Source organism: Hippichthys cyanospilos, chromosome 2, assembly GCF_059441005.1.
Source record: "Hippichthys cyanospilos isolate Australia breed blue-spotted pipefish chromosome 2, RoL_Hcya_1.0, whole genome shotgun sequence".
In the NCBI taxonomy this organism is placed as follows: Eukaryota; Metazoa; Chordata; class Actinopteri; order Syngnathiformes; family Syngnathidae; genus Hippichthys; species Hippichthys cyanospilos.
The window spans coordinates 33,541,548-33,560,375 of NC_142370.1; the positions used below are offsets into that span (position 1 = coordinate 33,541,548).

General features: G+C 40.3%; 1 protein-coding gene and 1 long non-coding RNA gene across 2 annotated transcripts in view; one reads left to right on the top strand and one right to left on the bottom strand.

The window, feature by feature from the left end:
- The window catches only part of LOC148428326 (uncharacterized), a 54,056-nt gene that overhangs the window by 34,497 nt on the left and 731 nt on the right, over positions 1-18,828 (bottom strand). Inside the window, exon 2 of the long non-coding RNA XR_015864727.1 lies at positions 8,636-8,879. This is a non-coding gene — a long non-coding RNA (uncharacterized LOC148428326). The remainder of the gene's footprint in view (positions 1-8,635; positions 8,880-18,828) is intronic.
- Positions 1-18,828, top strand: part of vstm2la (V-set and transmembrane domain containing 2 like a) — a 35,955-nt gene that overhangs the window by 7,074 nt on the left and 10,053 nt on the right. The window lies entirely within an intron of this gene.

Genomic DNA, 18,828 nt, shown 5'->3' on the forward strand with positions numbered 1-18,828 from the left:
GAACAGAAGGACATCTGAAAAGGTCAGGTTCCTTCTTGCTCTCCTCGCGACAAAAGGAACCTAGTTGTCTTCCTTCCTGTTTGTTTCTTATCAAATGTTCTACAGTAGGTTGTCTAAACCTGGTCTGCTTTTTTCCGGCATCTCGACGTCTTAAGATGCTAGTCTGCTATTGGTTTGCGTCACAATGTCACTAAAATGCCGATATGCTAAAGACTATATACAAGTTTGATGTTTTTCCCTGAGGTTTTACACACATTAGGTAATTACCATACGTAGGTTTCTACTGTCCGCCATTCGACGGTTTCGCCTTAAGATTCCAACTCCGGAACGGATTAATCTCGTTTAGTTTGAAATGAGATATTATTATTGCAACGAATGGTACCGCAACTGTCAAAAAGACACTTTTTCTGCTTGTTAATTTGGTACCCTTCATGAATTCATGGCGGCAGCAGTGCGGGGTCTCTGCCCGCCCCCTCCCTCGCTCAATATCCTCCTGTTGTGGGTAATAAAACCCGGAATCTCTCTCTCTTTTTTTTTTCTCCTCGCCTCCCCTTCAATCAGAACGCTCCCCTTTAAAAGCAGCACAAACAAGCTGGAGGCTCAGTCAAGGACTCTTCCTGTGTCTTCTTCTTCAGAGGGCCTTATGCTGCAAATGCCCTTCACTCGTGTGTGTGTTTGTGGGAGAGGGAGCGTATGTGGTGATGTAGTTTGGACGAGAAATGATTGCAGGCGTCTCTCAGATTGGTGATCCAAAGCTGCACTTGCTTTCAGGGAACCCTCCAAGACTGAAAATCATCTCTGAAACTTGAAGCTCTGTGGACTGTGTGTGTGCGTTTCTGTACGGTTATACTTGAGAACCACTTTGAGTGTTTGAGCGACATAGTGAGGACATTTTGGAGAAGTGAGGACATTTAGGACGGTCTTCACAAGTTCAGAGCTCGTGTTGAGTGTGAAAATTTGATTTTAGAGTGTAGGCTTGAGGTTAGGGTTAGGCAATTATTTGGGATGGTTAAGGTTAGGGTTAGGGCCTAGGAAATGGATTATGTCCATGGATGTCCTCAAAAGTGGAGGTGTGTGCATGTGCCCTTGGTTTTTGCTACATAGTGGGGACCAAATTCTGGGTTTTACCTCCTTTGTGGGGACCTCTTGGACTTGTGGGGACCATTTTGGTGGATCCCACAAATTCAGACCTCTTTTTGAAGGTCAACACTTGCTTTAAGAGTACACATTCCAATTGGATTTTGGTTGAGGTTAAGTAATCTTTTGGGATGGTTAAGGTTAGGGACCAGGAAATGCATGGATGTCCTCAAAAGTAGAGCCGCGTAGAACTGATTGGAGTTTTCTACCGATCTATGAGGACATTTTGGAGAAGTGCGGGCATCACTTTTTCAGACTGCTTTTTGAGGCTCACAACTTGATTTTAGAGTATACATTTGAATTGGTTATGGTTAGGGTTGAACTTCAAGTTTGTGTTAAGGTTATTTGGGGACCAAATTCTTGGTTTCATAGTATTTTTAGGGACCACTTGGACATGTAGGGAGCATTTTGGTGGACCCCGCGAATTCAGACTTCTTTTTGAGGCTCAACGCTTGCTTCAAGATTATACATTTCAATTGGATTAGGGAAAACGTTTGGCAGCCTGTTGCGAGGCTTGGAAATGCATTCATGCAATGTCCCCACTATGATAGAAAAACCCCCACGTGTGTGTACGTGTGTGCATTTGCCCCTGGTTTTTCCTAGGATTAGGGGCTAGGAAATGCATTATGTCAATGGGAGAAGTGCGGGCATCAGTTTTTCAGACTGCTTTTTGAGGGTCAAAAAATGATTTTAGTGTATATGTTTGAATTGAGTTATGGTTATGGTTAAGGTTGGACTTCAAGTTTAGGTTAAGGTTATTTGGGGACCAAATTCTTACTTTTATGGTATTTTTTGGGACCACTTGGACTTGTAGGGAGCATTTTGGTGGACCCCACGAATTCAGACTTGTTTTTGAGGCTCAACGCTTGCTTCAAGATTATACATTTCAATTGGATTAGGGAAAACGTTTGGCAGCCTGTTGCGAGGCTTGGAAATGCATTCATGCAATGTCCCCACTATGATAGAAACCCCCCCACGTGTGTGTACGTATGTGCATTTGCCCCTGGTTTTTCCTCGGATTAGGGGCTAGGAAATGCATTGTGTCATTGGGATGTCCTCACTGTGATTCAAAAACCGGAGTGCGCGCGTGTGTGCACGTACATGTTCCAGGCAATGGACGGGGGAATCGTTATTCCCTCCGTCCCACTCTGCTTGCTAATGTTGAGGGAAAAGCTTTGCTGGGAATTATTGTCTGGGAGAGTGTTGCTTATCTTCCATTAGACACATTACTGCCAATGTTGCATCGGGACACACACACACACACACACACACACACACACACACACACACGCACTCGGGCATTCAGATTTAGAGTCACACTTCTCCACTTGGCAGGATTCATGTGTTGGCACTCTCAGCGAGCGAGCGAGAAGGAGGACGGGCGATGTAGCGTGATGCATTCACGGTTTCGGGATCAGTCATTTACTGCCTGAAAGAGCTGCCGGGCTCCAGCGGGACAACCGTGTAAATTAGTCGGGTTTTATTGTAGGGACACGCGCTCATTTGTGTTCGATGGTTTTCCAGACACGGCGCGGCGTACGAGAGCTTGGCAAGCCTGCGTAATAGTTTTGAAGTTGAAGGTTCCAATCCCGGCCCAGGGGTTCCCGTTTGGAGTTTGCGTCTTCTCCCCGTGCTCATGCGGCTTTTCTCCGGGTTATTTTGCTTCCTCGCACTATCCAAAAACATCCGGATTGTAGTATAATAATATTTGTTGATATAATGGCCCCCGTTTTTATTGTCTTCAGGGTGGCGGAAATTTTACCACTCGGTGACTGAGCTGGTAGTAGAGTTCCATTACTATTATTATTATTATGTATCATTCAGTCAACCTTTGAAATATTTCAGTCAGCAGTATCATCATAGCCTTTTTCTGTCATTTACATATATCAGCATATAAAAAAAAAACAGGCATATTGGAGGGAACCTTACTTTGTACGCACCTTCCCGCATTTTATTCCCTAATTTCACGTGACTGAGATGAAAGTATAGCATTTACATTTAGACGACTATTCTGAAGTGCGAGGTGACATGTCAGCCAGGTGTGACTTTTAATAACTATATTCCCCCCCAAGACCGACTTCAGATTTTTTATGAAATCGTGCCACGTTTGACAATAAACCACTTTATACTGTATTTACCCGAGGAAAGGAATTTATTCCCCTGACGTTGTGGGACGAAGAACTATTCAATAAAAAGGTTCATAGGCATATTTCTTGGCCCTCGTTTAATGGCCCATTTCGATTATTTAGCCTAACAAAATACGGGTGTCTTTGATTTATAATAAAATTCCGTTGTTTTTGGAGGCAATGTAACCTTAATTTATTCGTAAGTAGGCACAAGCCAATATTAGATTCTAACAGTGTGATATTCAAGTGCAAAAGCATCACGGTGTCCCGTACTAATTTTTTGTCATAGAACACTTTAAATTTCTTATTAATAGGTTCGTTATGACGACTGTGCATTGCCCAATCAATTTGACCTGCTCGAGTAATAAAACGGGACGTTCGGATGCGACCTAAATAAAATCGGTATAAAAATAATGGGGCTGGCCAAATCCATCATGATACCAAAATCAAAATCAGGACTATTCCCGTTAAAACAGGACGTCAGCTCACCTTAATCCTACCGTGCTTTTTTTTTTTTTTTAAATGAGTTTTTGTCAAAAAGCAACAAAGCTAACTAGCTAAAATAACTAGCTAACTGCGAGAAATTGAGATAAAACAATGGGGCTGGCAAAATCTGTCATGACTCAAGATTCTAGACTCGAAATCCAGACTGTCCCCGTTAAAAAGGGACGTCTGGTCCCCCTAATCCTCCTGAATAGTGTTTTTTTGGGGTCAATGGTCGGGAAGATGCTACCGTCATAAAATTAGGAAAAAACACTGGGGTTTGCAAAATCCGTCCTAACTATTTACACAAGGCTCAAAATCGGGATTCGCCATTAAAACCTAATTCTACTGACTAGCGTTATTTCAAAATGACTGTTGTCAGAAAGTAAAAAGATAACTAGCTAAAAAAAAAAAAAAAAAACAGGACGTTGGGATGCGACCTATGGAAAATCAGGAAAAAAAAACAATGGCTGGCGAAATCTGTCAAGACTCCAGTCAGAACGCTCAAAATCGGGAGTCGCCGTTGTGGTCACCCTAATTCAATCGTATAATGTTATTCCAAAATGACTGCTGTCAAAAAGCAACAAACAACTAGCTAGCATAGTAATATATTAATATGATATAAAAGTGTCTGCTAACGTTGCAAAGACACCACTGGCATTTTATTCAAAGCAATTAGCTGAAGTTAGGTGCTGGAGATAACCGTAAAAAAAAAAAAAAAAAAACAGCCATTAGAAATGTCAGTTTTTATTGTTCCTAAACACCACGGGCCCAATTATACAGCGTGCGGCGCCCTGAGCCATGCTTCTCCATTAGAATGTCCCTGCAGTGACCGGGCCTGATTGCAGCACTGTGGAGAGACTATTGCAAGCCCAGTGGGTGTGGACAAAGACACGGCCTGTCTATTCAAATCTGTCCACCGGCCGCCTGTTCAATTACCGGAAATCAAGTCAAATGAGCCGCCCAGTCCGCAGTTATGAGATGTCCACGGACCTGAACGTTTGGATTCTTTCGCTCATTGACGACATCCATGTCTGACAATTGGGAAAAATTCTTTGGGAAGAATAATAGACACTGGATATACTGGAATAGAAGTATCGTAATACTAGCAATCAAGCTAGCTGCAATAATCTAGCTAGCGAGAGAGCTAGCAATCAAGCTAGCGATAGATAGATAGATAGATAGATAGATAGATAGATAGATAGATAGATAGATAGATAGATAGATAGATAGATAGATAGATAGATAGATAGATAGATAGATAGATAGATAGATAGATAGATAGATAGATAGATAGATAGATAGATAGATAAAAAGTTAGCTAGCTAGCATAGATCGTTCGATAGATAGATAGATAGATAGATAGATAGATAGATAGATAGATAGATAGATAGATAGATAGATAGATAGATAGATAGATAGATAGATAGATAGATAGATGGATAAAAAGTTAGCTAGCTAGCATAGATCGTTCGATAGATAGATAGATAGATAGATAGATAGATAGATAGATAGATAGATAGATAGATAGATAGATAGATAGATAGATAGATAGATAGATAGATAGATAGATAGATAGATAGATAGATAGATAGATAGTTAGATAGGTCAATGTGCTATCAGCTTATTTAAAATTGTACAGCAAAGACATATAAATCGTGCTTGCCAATTGAGAAATGTCACGTGAGCCGTAGCAGCCATGTGGTGCAAACGTGCCATCTGAGTTGATGGCACCTGGCCTACTTTCTAAAACTTCTCCAAAATGTCTGAGAAATCACATGTGATTAATAGGGAGCAAAAAGAATTTTCCAGCGAGCGCCGCCTTCGTCAGCTCCGGATGATATTTTTTTTCATCTTCTCAGAGGCTGCCACACTTGGTGACACCTCCGCCAAATTCCCACCAGTGAAGAGAAAGCGAAGACAAGAACGAGAACAGCGAAGAAAAAGAGGGGGGAGAAGCCGTGAGATTAAAATAAACGTTAAGGAAAAAAGAAAAAAAAGAGGCGTGAAGAGTGTCACATCTAATGGGGACACGGGACATCATCTGACACGCTGAGCTTCAGCACAGGAATAACTTTGAAAGCCGTTTACGCGGCGTTTAATCAGAGGCGACGTCGTGACGAAGATTTGCTTCATCTGTCCGTGATTGTTAGTTGTGTCGCTACGGTGTCTGTCTGAAATGACAATCGGGGGAGCGGGGGGGGGGGGGGGGGGGGGGGGGGGGGGCTAATGAGCTCGACACGCTGCGCCGCTCGGCCCGACAAAAAGGCATCACGTAGCAGGGCCTCATTACGCCGTCGTACCAACAGTGATTTCGCTCGGAATAATGACTCATACTGATCGCTCACATTTATGGAAAATAGCAAACAAAATACAATATGTAGTCATTTAGGTGAAATGGTTTGGATGAATAGTGCGTCCCCTTGGGCTGAGAACCCCTGAGGGTAATACAATTACCGTAAATTATTTATAAAATTAAATTACCACTGTAATTTCGGGACCGTAAGTATTTTTTTCTCATGATTTGAGCCCTGCGCTTTATAGTCCAGCGCGGCTTATCTGTAGGTTCTTTTTTTTGCTAGCCACCAGGAAACAATTCGATTTGGTTAATTCTGTGTGTGTGTGTGTGTGTGATGACATAAATTGGGGGATAAAATCTGCGTCAGTCTGTCCTGTAATCTCCCTCCATAAATCACCGTCAACCTTAATAGAAGCACAAAGTGAAGGAAGTGTGAGGTGGTTAACTTCCTGCCTTCAACATCTGTTGGTGTGTGAGTGTAAACTTGAGTTTGAGTGTAGGAACATCTACTTCCCGCCTAGTGTGTACCTGTATTTTTTTTTCCCTTCTTTTTTGAACCGATAGAGAGCACCCAGTGAGCCAGTTGACTCGTTTATCTTTGTCGTCAGCCGGCCCCGCGAGAGCCCCGCTTGCACAGCGGTAATCCTCGGGGAGGAAAAGAATGAGGAAAAAGGAGAGGAAAGAAAAGGTGGCTGGGGAGGAGGGAAGGAAGTCGGGGCCAGATGGGAAAGCTTATTTCCAGCTGTCTCGCCTACCTGCAAGCTCCCGCTGTCCTGTGCAGTTTTAACAGCGCGCACCTTCTGGAGGTAGAAGCACCCCATGTTGCCTCTTTTTATCCTGTGCTTTCGCTAAAAGTCGAGCTCACAAGACTTTTATAGGAAATCCAGTTAAGCCTCTAAATCAAGTCGCTTGGTTTGTTTTTATGGAGCGTTTTCACAAGCGCTATTTTTGACATGATAAAACTGTCAAATACAGCAAGGCAGGTTCCACCCAAGCAACAACGATTTTCGCGGGATTCACTGTGGGAGGGGAGATTCGATTCCGTTGTGATTAAAGAGTAAATAAAGCGGAAATAACTCTTCAAGCCAAAGCGTGGGAGCCAGATTATTTGTCTGGGTCCAATTGTATGTTAGCGCATCCTTCACATGTTCACTGAAGATCAACCAAAATGGACAATAATCGCACATATATTCCAAGCCAAAAGTTTGGACATACCTTCTCTTTTTCATTTCCTGAAGTAATGATAGCTACTCCTTCTTCTTCAGTTATCTGATAGGTTCTTGCCAAAGTATGAATTCAAACAGTTGTCCAAAAATATGCATATCAATATAAATATATGTTGCCAGTCATATATTGATAATACCGTAAATGCAGCGTTTACTACACTTTACGTCAGTGTCTACTCGATGTACCGCAATAACACACACGCATTTACTCTCATGAGGAGTCTGAATCAGTCTAACGGCCTGTTAAGAATCGATCCTGTTCATCTGAAAATAAAGGCACTTTTGCTCAAAACCAAACCACTGCTCTTCATCCTACATCGAAGGAGCGTTATACAAGGGCATTTTTTTTTTCGATAAGAATCAACAGCGGCATCAATTCTTGCGCAGTATTTTGATCATTTTTGGGTCATTTTCTTCCACATCATTCTCGCGGGACTTTAGCCGATGGATGGCGCCCTCCTGGTAGTGTGATGCCTTAGTGGTTGTGACGATGTTAACATTGACATGTTGGCAACGTCTGGGTGAAATTTCAGCTCCCTAATGCCTTCTTTCAATGCTTTCCCTTTGATGTGAAAAACCTTTGGTATAGATCAAAGGATCGGACACAATTCAGTACAATGCTAAACTACCTAAAGTAATGGATTGATTTAGTATTTAATTGTCGAAAATTTTGGATTATTTGAAGTAATTACTTACTTTGGTACTTAATTCTAATTCATTTTAATTTCAGTAGAAGCCACTTTTGGACTTTTGTTTCGCTAAACATTTGAAAAAATATAGAAATGTCTATCATCTAAAAAAAACAACGTACAAATACGTCTTTGGGATTGAATGAGTTAACTTCGTAGTTGTTCAGAATGTTTCAAGATTCAAGGCTTTTATTGTCGTATTCCGTTCACTTCCCCGAGCAGACTACGTTCCATAATCGGGCAAATAATAAATATATAAATAAAACAATAATAGAACAATAAGGGCTGTAATAATGAACCACTAATATATAAATGAGTGGTGAAAATCAAGATTTTGAGGAGTTGCCATGTAGCTCAGCCTTATTTCTATGTGACTTGGAAGAAGTCCACCTGTGCGAGTCGCATTGTAAACCGTACGTCTTGCATCTCCCCACAAGCACGGAAGTGTGTTGTCAAAGAACTAGCCTGATCCAACAACCCTCCTTGTTTTTCAAGAAATATGGCACGGAATGTTAATCTTATATTTGTTTACAATCCATGTAGAAGCCGCCGGCAGGGAAATGATTGATGCATAAGGAATGAAACAAGCTTGAGCTTATTTATCTTTTCCCCCTCCCCTTCCTGGGTGTCTTTAGTAGTTTTTGTCGCGAGTCGGGTCCAGCGGGGAGGACTCACCTCTAAGCAGTAAATTTCGGTTTCTGGCTTGCAGCCGCGTTGCCTTCAAAGTCCAATCTCTGCGCCTGTGCCGGTGCAGGAGAGGGCGCGAGGGGTGCGTTGGAGAGGCTAGGCGGATTAGATGCTCGGTGCTGATAGGCCTCCTCTCATCTCGTCATCGTCCTCCGCTGGAAGGTGGACCCCGGAGAAAAAAGATGCTCCATCTTGTCATTTTCGTAAGCTGCCTCTGACTTCACCATCTTGGCTGCGCTCGTGCAGAAAACAAAGACCGCAATCTATCATTAGGAGCTATTATCAAGCCTACGCCACTGATCAAGGGGTGAGGGGGCTTATGATAGATAGATAGATAGATAGATAGATAGATAGATAGATAGATAGATAGATAGATAGATAGATAGATAGATAGATAGATAGATAGATAGATAGATAGATAGATAAGCTCAAGGTAGCAAGAGAAATAGCCACCAAGCTAGCTAGAGATAGCAATCAAGCTAGCGATAGATGGATGGATGGATGGATGGATGGATGGATGGATGGATGGATGGATGGATGGATGGATGGATGGATGGATGGATAGATAGATAGAAGCACTTCCAGATTCTAGAAGAAATAAGTTTGTGTGGGTAGGGTGCTGAAGGCGAGAAAAAAATAAAGAGTCATCGCCCATTCCCCAGAAATAGAGCATGGCACAAGTCCGGAAAAAAAATCCCCGGGTCCTTGACCCAGACCCTCCAGTTGCTCCTGATGCTATGTAATCACTAGTCAATGTAAAGTGCTTGGAGTACCTGTGAAAATCGTTATTTAATTCACTCAATTCCAAAGCCGTATTTTTACATTTTTCCGGGAATTCAATCCCAGGTACTTCATATTTTTTTCCATTTTTTTTTATTAAGTGTTTGGATAGACAGACTGGTACTATAAGTGGCTGGTACTATATGAATGAAGTATTAAAATAATTAAGTAATTGAGGTATTTAGGATTTAAAGCAATTACTTTAGTACTGTAGTACCTATTGTTTAGGTTGTATTAGTACTTTAGAATAAAATGTTTAAACTCATTACCAAAACAATTGATTACAAATACAAATGTAATTGATTATTTTCATTCTTAATTACTTATTGCATTAAGTGCCGTTTATAGAGCCTTGTTAAAAAAAAAAAAGTATATGGGATTAAACGTCTGGACTCTAGAATTAAAAAACAAATCTAAAAATACATCTCGGAATTGAATGAGTTGAGTGCAAGTCTATCTATCTTTAGATGGACTTTTTAGTCCCACTATTTATTTTGTAAATTGTAAATTTGTAAATCGAGTCGAGTCGTCTTGCGTGGAGCTCCTCCCAACATCTGACGTGTCCAACAGAAATTTACGGACACACAGCAATAGAAAGTATGTTGGGAATTTTACAGGAAGCAGAAAAAGCACATAGTTTAGCTTGTTACATTTAGTAGCTTCTGTGTATTGAAGTGGAGCTTCACCTTGGAGATGGCTTCATCGATTGCTGTGCCCCTCAGTGTCCACCTCATCTCCAAATTTATCGACTTGCTGTTTGGCGGTATGTCTACTTTTGGCTGTGCCATTAGGGAGGTTAAAGACACGCTCCAGAGCAAAAAAGTGCATATGGCTCAAGGAGGACAGAGACATGCTCCTTTTTGAACCTGCAAGCCAATCTTCAATGAATAATTTATGTTTTAATCCTGGTTGACTTGAGAGGTCTTGTAATATTTCTATGATCGTGCATTAAAGACATTTGACGGAAAGACATTTGATGGAATTCTGCAACGGAGCTCAACCGTGTTTTCTTACCAAACACAGAGGTCATTTGTATATAAAAAAAATATTAGCCTATAACAACATACAGTTGTACCTTTACTTATGGACATCTGTCGTTACAAAAAAATCAGGTTATGAAACGCCTCCAGAAAAATATTGTCTTGTTACGAATGAAAATTCACCAACACTCAAACAGGACTGTAATGTAATACGGAATCAAACGTTTTTTTCTTATAGTTTTTGATGCATTTTTATACTTGTCCACAAAAGAGTTATTTGCGCTAATGTTTACGGTGGTCTCGCTATTTTCTTTTTACTAGCATGCTGTCACATCTGACGTTAGCATCATTAGCACGTCATTAGCCTGTTGCTTAAAATGATCTAAATATGAATATTATTGCTACCGGGGACTTGTAAATAATGCCTAGATCACTCAAAATGTAAAATAAAAACATACAAAGAAAACGACCTAAACAAAGTTCCCTGCGTGCACCGAGAGTACATCAGCACCATCTAAAGACAAACAAATGAACTGCATTTTTAATATCAACTTCTAAAATTGATGTTAATAATTTAAATGTTTTTTTTGTGGCCACTACTTACAAAAACTTGTTATGAAATGATTTCTAGAACGAATAATGTTGTAAGTAAATATACCACTTTACCACCATTTTACATTGGTTTTTCTCTGGTATACATACAGATTTATTATGCCTGAGTGAATCGGGCATGTTATTTTGTTTGCGAAAAAGTGCAGCTTTCCTTTGTGGATGTTAGGTGAAATGGCAGAAATTCAACCATTTTAAGTGCCACCATTTTGATCCTCGATCAGTTTCGACAACAATAGTCATTTTTAGCCTCCCAGCCTTTTTTTTTTTTTTTTTTCCTTTTTTTTTTGATGCATCAAGACCAATGCCCAAATCGGGTCGAAATTGACGCTGAGAAGGTATCCAAAAAACGTCTGGTACGGAATAACCCTGAAGGTGAAATCCATACATGAATTTCTTGGCGAGTGCGTTGCATTGCTCATGACTGCAAATGAAATATCGAGCTGAAACCTCCAGCTGTGCGGTCCAACACGGCTAGCTCATTAGCAAATGTAAATTAGCACGTTCACTTGCTGAGACTGTCTTCCATTTGGACTTTTTTGGAGTATTTCCTACAGGTTCCCCGAGCAAGGTACGGCAGCTGTTTTCCGCCATACTGTGCCAAGGCTCATTACTAGACCGCGAAGCTTATTATGAGGCCGTGAGAGAGACTCGTTAGCGGCTAATTATTACTGACGAGAGGGTGGATTGAAGTGAGTGGGGACGTGCGCCGTACGGTAAGGAGGTTTGCTGTTTATTCATTTCGATCTAAATAAGCACGGCCGCTCATTTGAATGAATGGCCTCCGCTCTATGAGATACGGATCTCGCCGCATCGCATTCTTGGTAAGAAACAAGAATGAAGTGGCGCGCAATTACGCTTGCGGTGTCAAGCGGTGAATTTGAGCTGCGTCGCAACACAAAAGAAGTATCTCTCAGTTGATCATTGGATATCAGTGCGTCGGAGCTGACAAACTCTTCTCGAAAATCACTGAATGCTGTCTCATTTCCATTTGAACAGGAATTATTCTGGATATTAAAATATCACGGTTCCGCAAGGCATGACATTTCGTAGTGCAAAATATTATTTATGCAAGTAGTAATAGGTAGATTATTTCGTGAGAGATTTGTTAAGAATCCAGATGGTTTGTGGGTAGAAGCTGTTTGCCAGCCTGGCAGTCCTGGCCCTCATGCTCCTGTAACGTCTGCCTGAGGGCAGCAGCTCGAACAGATCGTTTTGTGGGTGTGTCTTGTCCTTGATAATATTGCGTGTCCTCAGTAGAACCCTGGTGTGGTACTTATTCTGCAATGAATGTAAGGCTGCTCCACAGATGAGCTGTGAGGACTTGCTCACACGCTGGAGAGCCTTCCTGTCTTTTGCACAGTTGCCGAACCAGACTGTGATGGAGGTGGGTTAGGGTTAGGGTTAGAGGACACTTTAGATCAAGGGTGTCACACTGATTTTTATCGTGGGCCACATTGTACTTAGTCTGTTAGAAAGCTGGAATAAATCTAAAATTAGTCTAAAAAAAGCTTCAATTTTAACGTGCACCTTTAATTTCTTTAAAATCCTGAAAATTTAGGACTTAAAAATAAAAAAACATGTGTCTAATAAACACCGTTTTTGCTGGTTTACATCTTTACCTAGTTTTGAAAACAGAGGCCGATAAAAACTGCTCAAAAGATAGATCGGGAACAGAAAATGGTTATATTTCGCGACAATCTGCAAGTTTAGCTTGGCGGGCCACATAAAATGATGTGGTGGGCCGGTTCTGGCCCCCGAGCCTTGAGTTTGACACCTGTGCTTTAGATTGTCCTTCTGGAGATGTTGATGAAAATCTTTGCTGACACACACGCACACATACACACACACACACACACACACACACATATATAATGTTTGTGCCACAATCGCAAGCGAGCAATGAAAGATTTTGTTGTCTTCGCTAGCACTTAAAGACATCTTGTGTCCCATGCTAGCGGCTTCCACCAATCATGTGGATGCCGGTTCTGCAAATTCCAGATTACGGCGAAGAACAATTCGTCCTCAGCGTTCTTGTCGGTCCTCGAGGCCGACGAAGCCCCCATTTTACCTTGTAACCTTTTTGCGGTTTGATTAAGAGGGAAACCTGTGCAGTGGGGAGGCAGTTGGGATTGAAGCCAAAAACAGCAGGAAACTCAAAACAGCAAATCAAGGGCGCTGTGATTGCCCTTGTACACGCACAGTAAACACCGGTGCAACTCCTACACAGATTAAAGTGTTCACATCAAGTTTGGGATTTCAAAACGGGGATAATATGCCACTGATGCGTGAATGGCTTTTATCGTACGAGGCTGCACAATGGGGACGGCCATGACAGTCCATTTGTTATTGTCCTCTTGTGCTCCGTCTAATGGACGGCTACTTCTGATCAACCCACGGTGATTAATCACTCGCTCTGACACTTGTACGTAGCGCCATAATAATTTCATATCCGAAACCTTATTGTACGCCACGGCTCTTCAAAATATATTCTTCTTTGACAATTTTTTTTCTTTTTCCCAACAACAACCCAGCGAAACATACTAATTGGCAACGTTGGTATACGACTCAGGATCTTGACATGGAAAACATGGAGGGGACTACTCTTTATTTATGAAATAGTGCACACCATGTCTTTGAGTATTGAATATATTTCGTTTTGAAGCCCCTTAAAAGGGACTTGTTTAAAATTCTTCATTCGTCTTGATATATGTCCACTTAATAAACTGATAAAAAGCCTAAAGATGCAGTTATCAACCTTTATTGCAGTGTGTGTAATATATATATATATATATATATATATATATATATATATATATATTAGGGGCAGTGAATAGCACGTCCACCTCAGAAGGCTCCAGTCTTCCAGTGTGGAGTTTGCATGTTCTCCCCGAGCATGTTCTCAAAACATTCAGGGCAGGTAAATTGGACACCAGCAAGCCTGCGACCCTTGTGAGGCTAAGCGGCTTTAGAAAATGGATGGGTCTCTATATATATGTATATATGAGAAGATGCAAACTCTATAAAACTAAGGCAGAGAAGCTAAGCACTCCTGCATTGATCATTTACCAAATCTATGAATTTACAGCCTTTTTTTATTTGGTAAAATGGGAGTCAAAATGTTTACTCCCTGTGATTGTGTTGATTTACCAATTTCAAAACGTACAATTTTGGGTGTACTTGATCTTCTTAAATTGTCCTAATGAACATAAAGCCGCTTCATGTCGAACAGGACAATATTTTCTTCTGTTTATGTAAGCTATCCATTAAGGAATATTAATCAAATTAAGCAGCGTAATGAGCGGATCGTTCCGTTTTAGCTGAAGGGAATTGAAGTGGTACACAAACGTAAATGCATACGTGTTTCTCATTGTACGCGTGTGTGTTTGTACTCGCCAGCATGACACAATGAGCAGCATCAGCATTATTTCGAGCTGCTGCACCAAGTCACGGCAAGGGCCAAGATGAAAGGCTTATTATGGTGCCATAAAACCATTTAGAAAAACTCCGATTTCATGTGCGCTTGGAGGGATGAATACTGTGAATATTTTATGCGCTCATTAATATTTGCTGTACGCTTAACACAATGTTCATTTGTTATCTACAGTATCCATCCATTTTATTTAGCTGCTTATCCTGGGCACAACTATTCACAGCGAAGGGCAATTTAAAGCAGCGGTGTCAAACATACGGCCCGCGGGTCGGTTCTGGTCCGCAAACGGGTTCAACTCGGCCCGCGGGATGATATTGTAACGTAAAATATAAAAATGAGCAGAACCTTTTTAATAAATGAATTACTTGAAATGTGTCATGATTAATAATAATATTAATTATGATTAATAGTGATGTTGTGCTTGTACAATTTTAGAAAATATTCAAATGAATGCTATCCTGAAATTGTTGTTTTAAAGTTTTAGTAATATAACTATAAATATTCCATATATATGGTGAAAGTTTGTATTGATACTGTTTGTTTTGCACAGTGCATTTTGTAATTGTATATGTACAAAAAAAATCCAGTTTTTACGGTAAAATACGAGCAAATTGGTTGCCAGAAAAGTATATTTAAGTTACGGTAACAAATTTTCACCATTTACTGTCTAAATTTGTTTCGATACTTTTAATTTTGCACAGTATATTTTGTAATTGTAAATGTAAAGAAAAAAAGCTGTTTTTAACCGCGAAATACCGGCAACTTGGCTATATAAAATGAATAGTACCGAGCATCAAGGAAAAAGTTCCAAAATTCACTTTTTAGGTGAATGTTTTTTTTTTTTTTCTCATATCTTCTCAGCCTCTTTCCTTTCTCCTCCTTTGCTCAATGACTCGACTCGGACACTTTGGCGCATTGATCGGTGGCCGGCGGGCGCGCGCCTTCTTCGGTTTGTCTTTGCGATAACGACAACACTTGAGGGCACCTTATAAGTTCTCCCGGGTGGCAGTCTGGACATTAGAGAAGACTTTTTAGTAAGAGATACAACCGCTGATAGCCCGGAGATACTTGGGAATAGCCTTGAATCAATGTGATCGTGGAGATTTATGCAGTGCTGGGATAATTGTGGCAACGCTAAGAGGCCGGCGTTTAGGCTTTTGCTATTATCCTCACCTCATTGGTATTTTTCAATTTCTCGTTTAAATGGTGCTGTTCTTGACAGTTTGTACTTTTCAAAAGCAGGCTTGGTAGGTCAGTACTAAAATTAAATCGTTTTTTTCAGTAATTCTGGGAGTTAGGGTGGCGTAGTAGTTTGCATTTCGGAGGTGTACATCTCGGTGATGAATTTCCTGCGTACGCATCGGGGCTTCCAAGACAATTATTAATTGTCCGTATGCGATTGACTGATGACAGATCAGGTTGGAGCCTAGTGATAGGAAAATGAAGCCTCATGAAACACTTGTGATTACAGTGGACCACTGTATTACAATGTCCCCGATTTACATTATTTTCATGTTGTGACATGGAGTACTGAGTTTTTTCATTCCCTCTTTATGACATGTTCTCGGTTTTGCAACTGTCATGACCCTAGGGGCTTGGCTCATTTTTATTGTGGGCCACATTGTAGTTATAGTTTCTGTCAGAGGGCCGGTATGACTGCTGGAAAGCATTGAAAGAAGGCACTAGGGGGCTGAAATCTCACCCAGATGGTGATAACATGTCAAAGTCCAACATGGCACACACACTTATTCATCACAGTGTCACAATTGTGCTATCCTTTGTTAAAAAACACTGCAAAATGATGTGGAAAATGACTGAAGACAATCAAAATACTCAGTTAAAGCATTGAAAGAAAGCACTAGGGAGCGGAAATTTCACACAGATGATGACAACATGTCAAGGTCCAAAATGGCACCACAACTTAGTCCTCACACTACTCACGAGTGTGCCATCCATAGGCTAAAATTCTGCCAGAAGAATGTGGAAAAAATGATCCTAAAACGATCAAAAATAGTGCACAAGGGTCAAAGTTAAAGCATTGAACGAAAGCACGAAGGAGCTGAAATTTCACACAGACAATAACATGTCAAGGTTCAAAATGGCACGACCACTTGCCCATCACATTACCATGACTGTGCCAACCATTGTCAAAAATACTGCGAGAATGATGTGAAAAAATGACCCAAAAATGATCAAAATACTGCACAAGGGTCAAAGTTTAAGCATTAAAATAAGGCACTGTGGTGCTGAAATTTCACCCAGATGGTGAGAACATGTCCAACATGGCACTCACACTTAAGTTATCACACTACCTGTACTATGCCATCCAATGGCTATAATGCTGCGAGAATGATGTGGAAACAACATGAAACAACAAAAAACTATCAAATCACTGCACAAGGGTCAAAGGGAAAGCATTGAACGAATGCACCGGGGAGCTGAAATTTCACCCGTATGGAGACAACACGTCAAAGTTCAAAATGGCACGATCACTTGGCACCCCTTGGCAAAAAAAAAACTGCGAGAATCATGTGAATGAAAATGACCCAAAAATGATCTGGCACAAGGGTTAATGACCATTTTCAATTCCCTCTTTGGACAAAAAAAGCCAAGAAAATGTTGATGAATGAAGCTCTGCTGCGTTCCAGATAAAGCCGCGCGTTAGAAGAAGCGGAGAAGCCTCAAGTCAGACGTTTTTTCTCCGCATTGATCAATTGTTCTTGTATTTGCGGCGCGCTATTGATTTGACACGAGTGAAGCTGCAAGCAAAGCCCCCGTACGCTCTTGTTGATAATATTCAAAGCCGCGTGGGTCACTGTTCTTCCACAGATAGTGCCAGTCAAGTTGCTCCCGGCACTGATCATCCATCTTCTCCGCGCTTGCTCGCCAAGCCCGTAACACACACACGCACACACACACACACACACACACACACACACACACACACACACACACACACACAGCTGATAGCAAATTTTCAGTTGCTTCTAATTTAGGAGCATAATTCAAAGTATTGTCGCTAATTATTACCTCATTTTTTTCGGATTCCAGACATTCCATCCCAGGTATTTTATTTATTTATTTATTTATTTATTTTTATTAACTGTTTGATGAAGGGAGTGTATAAAAATGCCTGCCCCAAGATAAAATCTTAATTACTTGAAATTCTTAACAAACAAAAATCAATGACTTTATTTATTTAGGAAGGCGATTACGTAGTTTAGTACCTAAAGTATTCATTTTCTTTAGATTGGTAACTACTAAAGTAATCAACAACTTTATTACATTAAAGTAGTGAATTACTTTAGTGCCTAAAGTATTGGATTGTTTTTGGTCGTTAACTATATATATAATTAACTATATAGTTAACTATATTTATAGTTAACTTTATAAATTGACAGTCAATTACTTAAGTTACTAATACTAATAATACTAATACACTGTATGAATTAAAGTAATTGACCACTAGTACTTTAGTACTGTATTAGAAAATGATTGCTTTAGGACCCGTTACCTAAAGTAATTGATGACTTAAGTACTTATGTAAAAATAATTACATGAGTACTCATAGTACCTAGTCATTGATTACTTTAGTATTTCAGTACCAAAGTAATCAATTACCCAAGTACTTTTACTACCTAAAGTAATCAATTACTCTAGCGCAAATGTATTAATTCGTTCATTTTTAATTCACAAGCTATTTTTAACTCTAATATAATCATCTTCAACTATTTTCAATTTGTTGGGTGAATGTTTGGACTCCTAAAAAAAAAAAAAGCAACGTAAAAATACGTCTTTGGGATTGAATGAGTAAAGCGTAGCGCTTTTTCAACTTATCAGAAACATAAACACACCCATATGGTTAGCCGCATTTAATACAGAGCAACCATTCAGCAGCAAAGCTTTCTAAGCAACCTCATAAAATAACAACCCAGCATATTTTCATTTCATTTAATTAGCAATTAAGGCAGCAAAACTACAGAGCTGTTCCCACACATTCTAATGTAGATCTCCTGCCTGCTAGCGACACATGCTAATCTCTACATAAAGCACTTTACCTGTTGAATAAACCTCAAAAGTTGCTATGTTTGTGATATTTTTATCCTAAGGATCTTGCTATAAAGACAAATGAAAATAGATGTGTTTTCTTTTCTTGGTGACACACACCACCTTGTTTACTATTCAGTGTTGATCTGATCAGAAGACTGTTGATTCTTTTGCGTCTTAATTCACGGTTGGTTTCTTATTTATGTGTCCTTTGCCTCCATGAGTATCTGTCACACGCCGCACTTTCCTATCCAAAGACAGCAAGCGTTTAATCTGCCAGATGCAGTCTCGCATCTTAAATGTCTGCTTGTGCGCCCTGAATAACATCAATT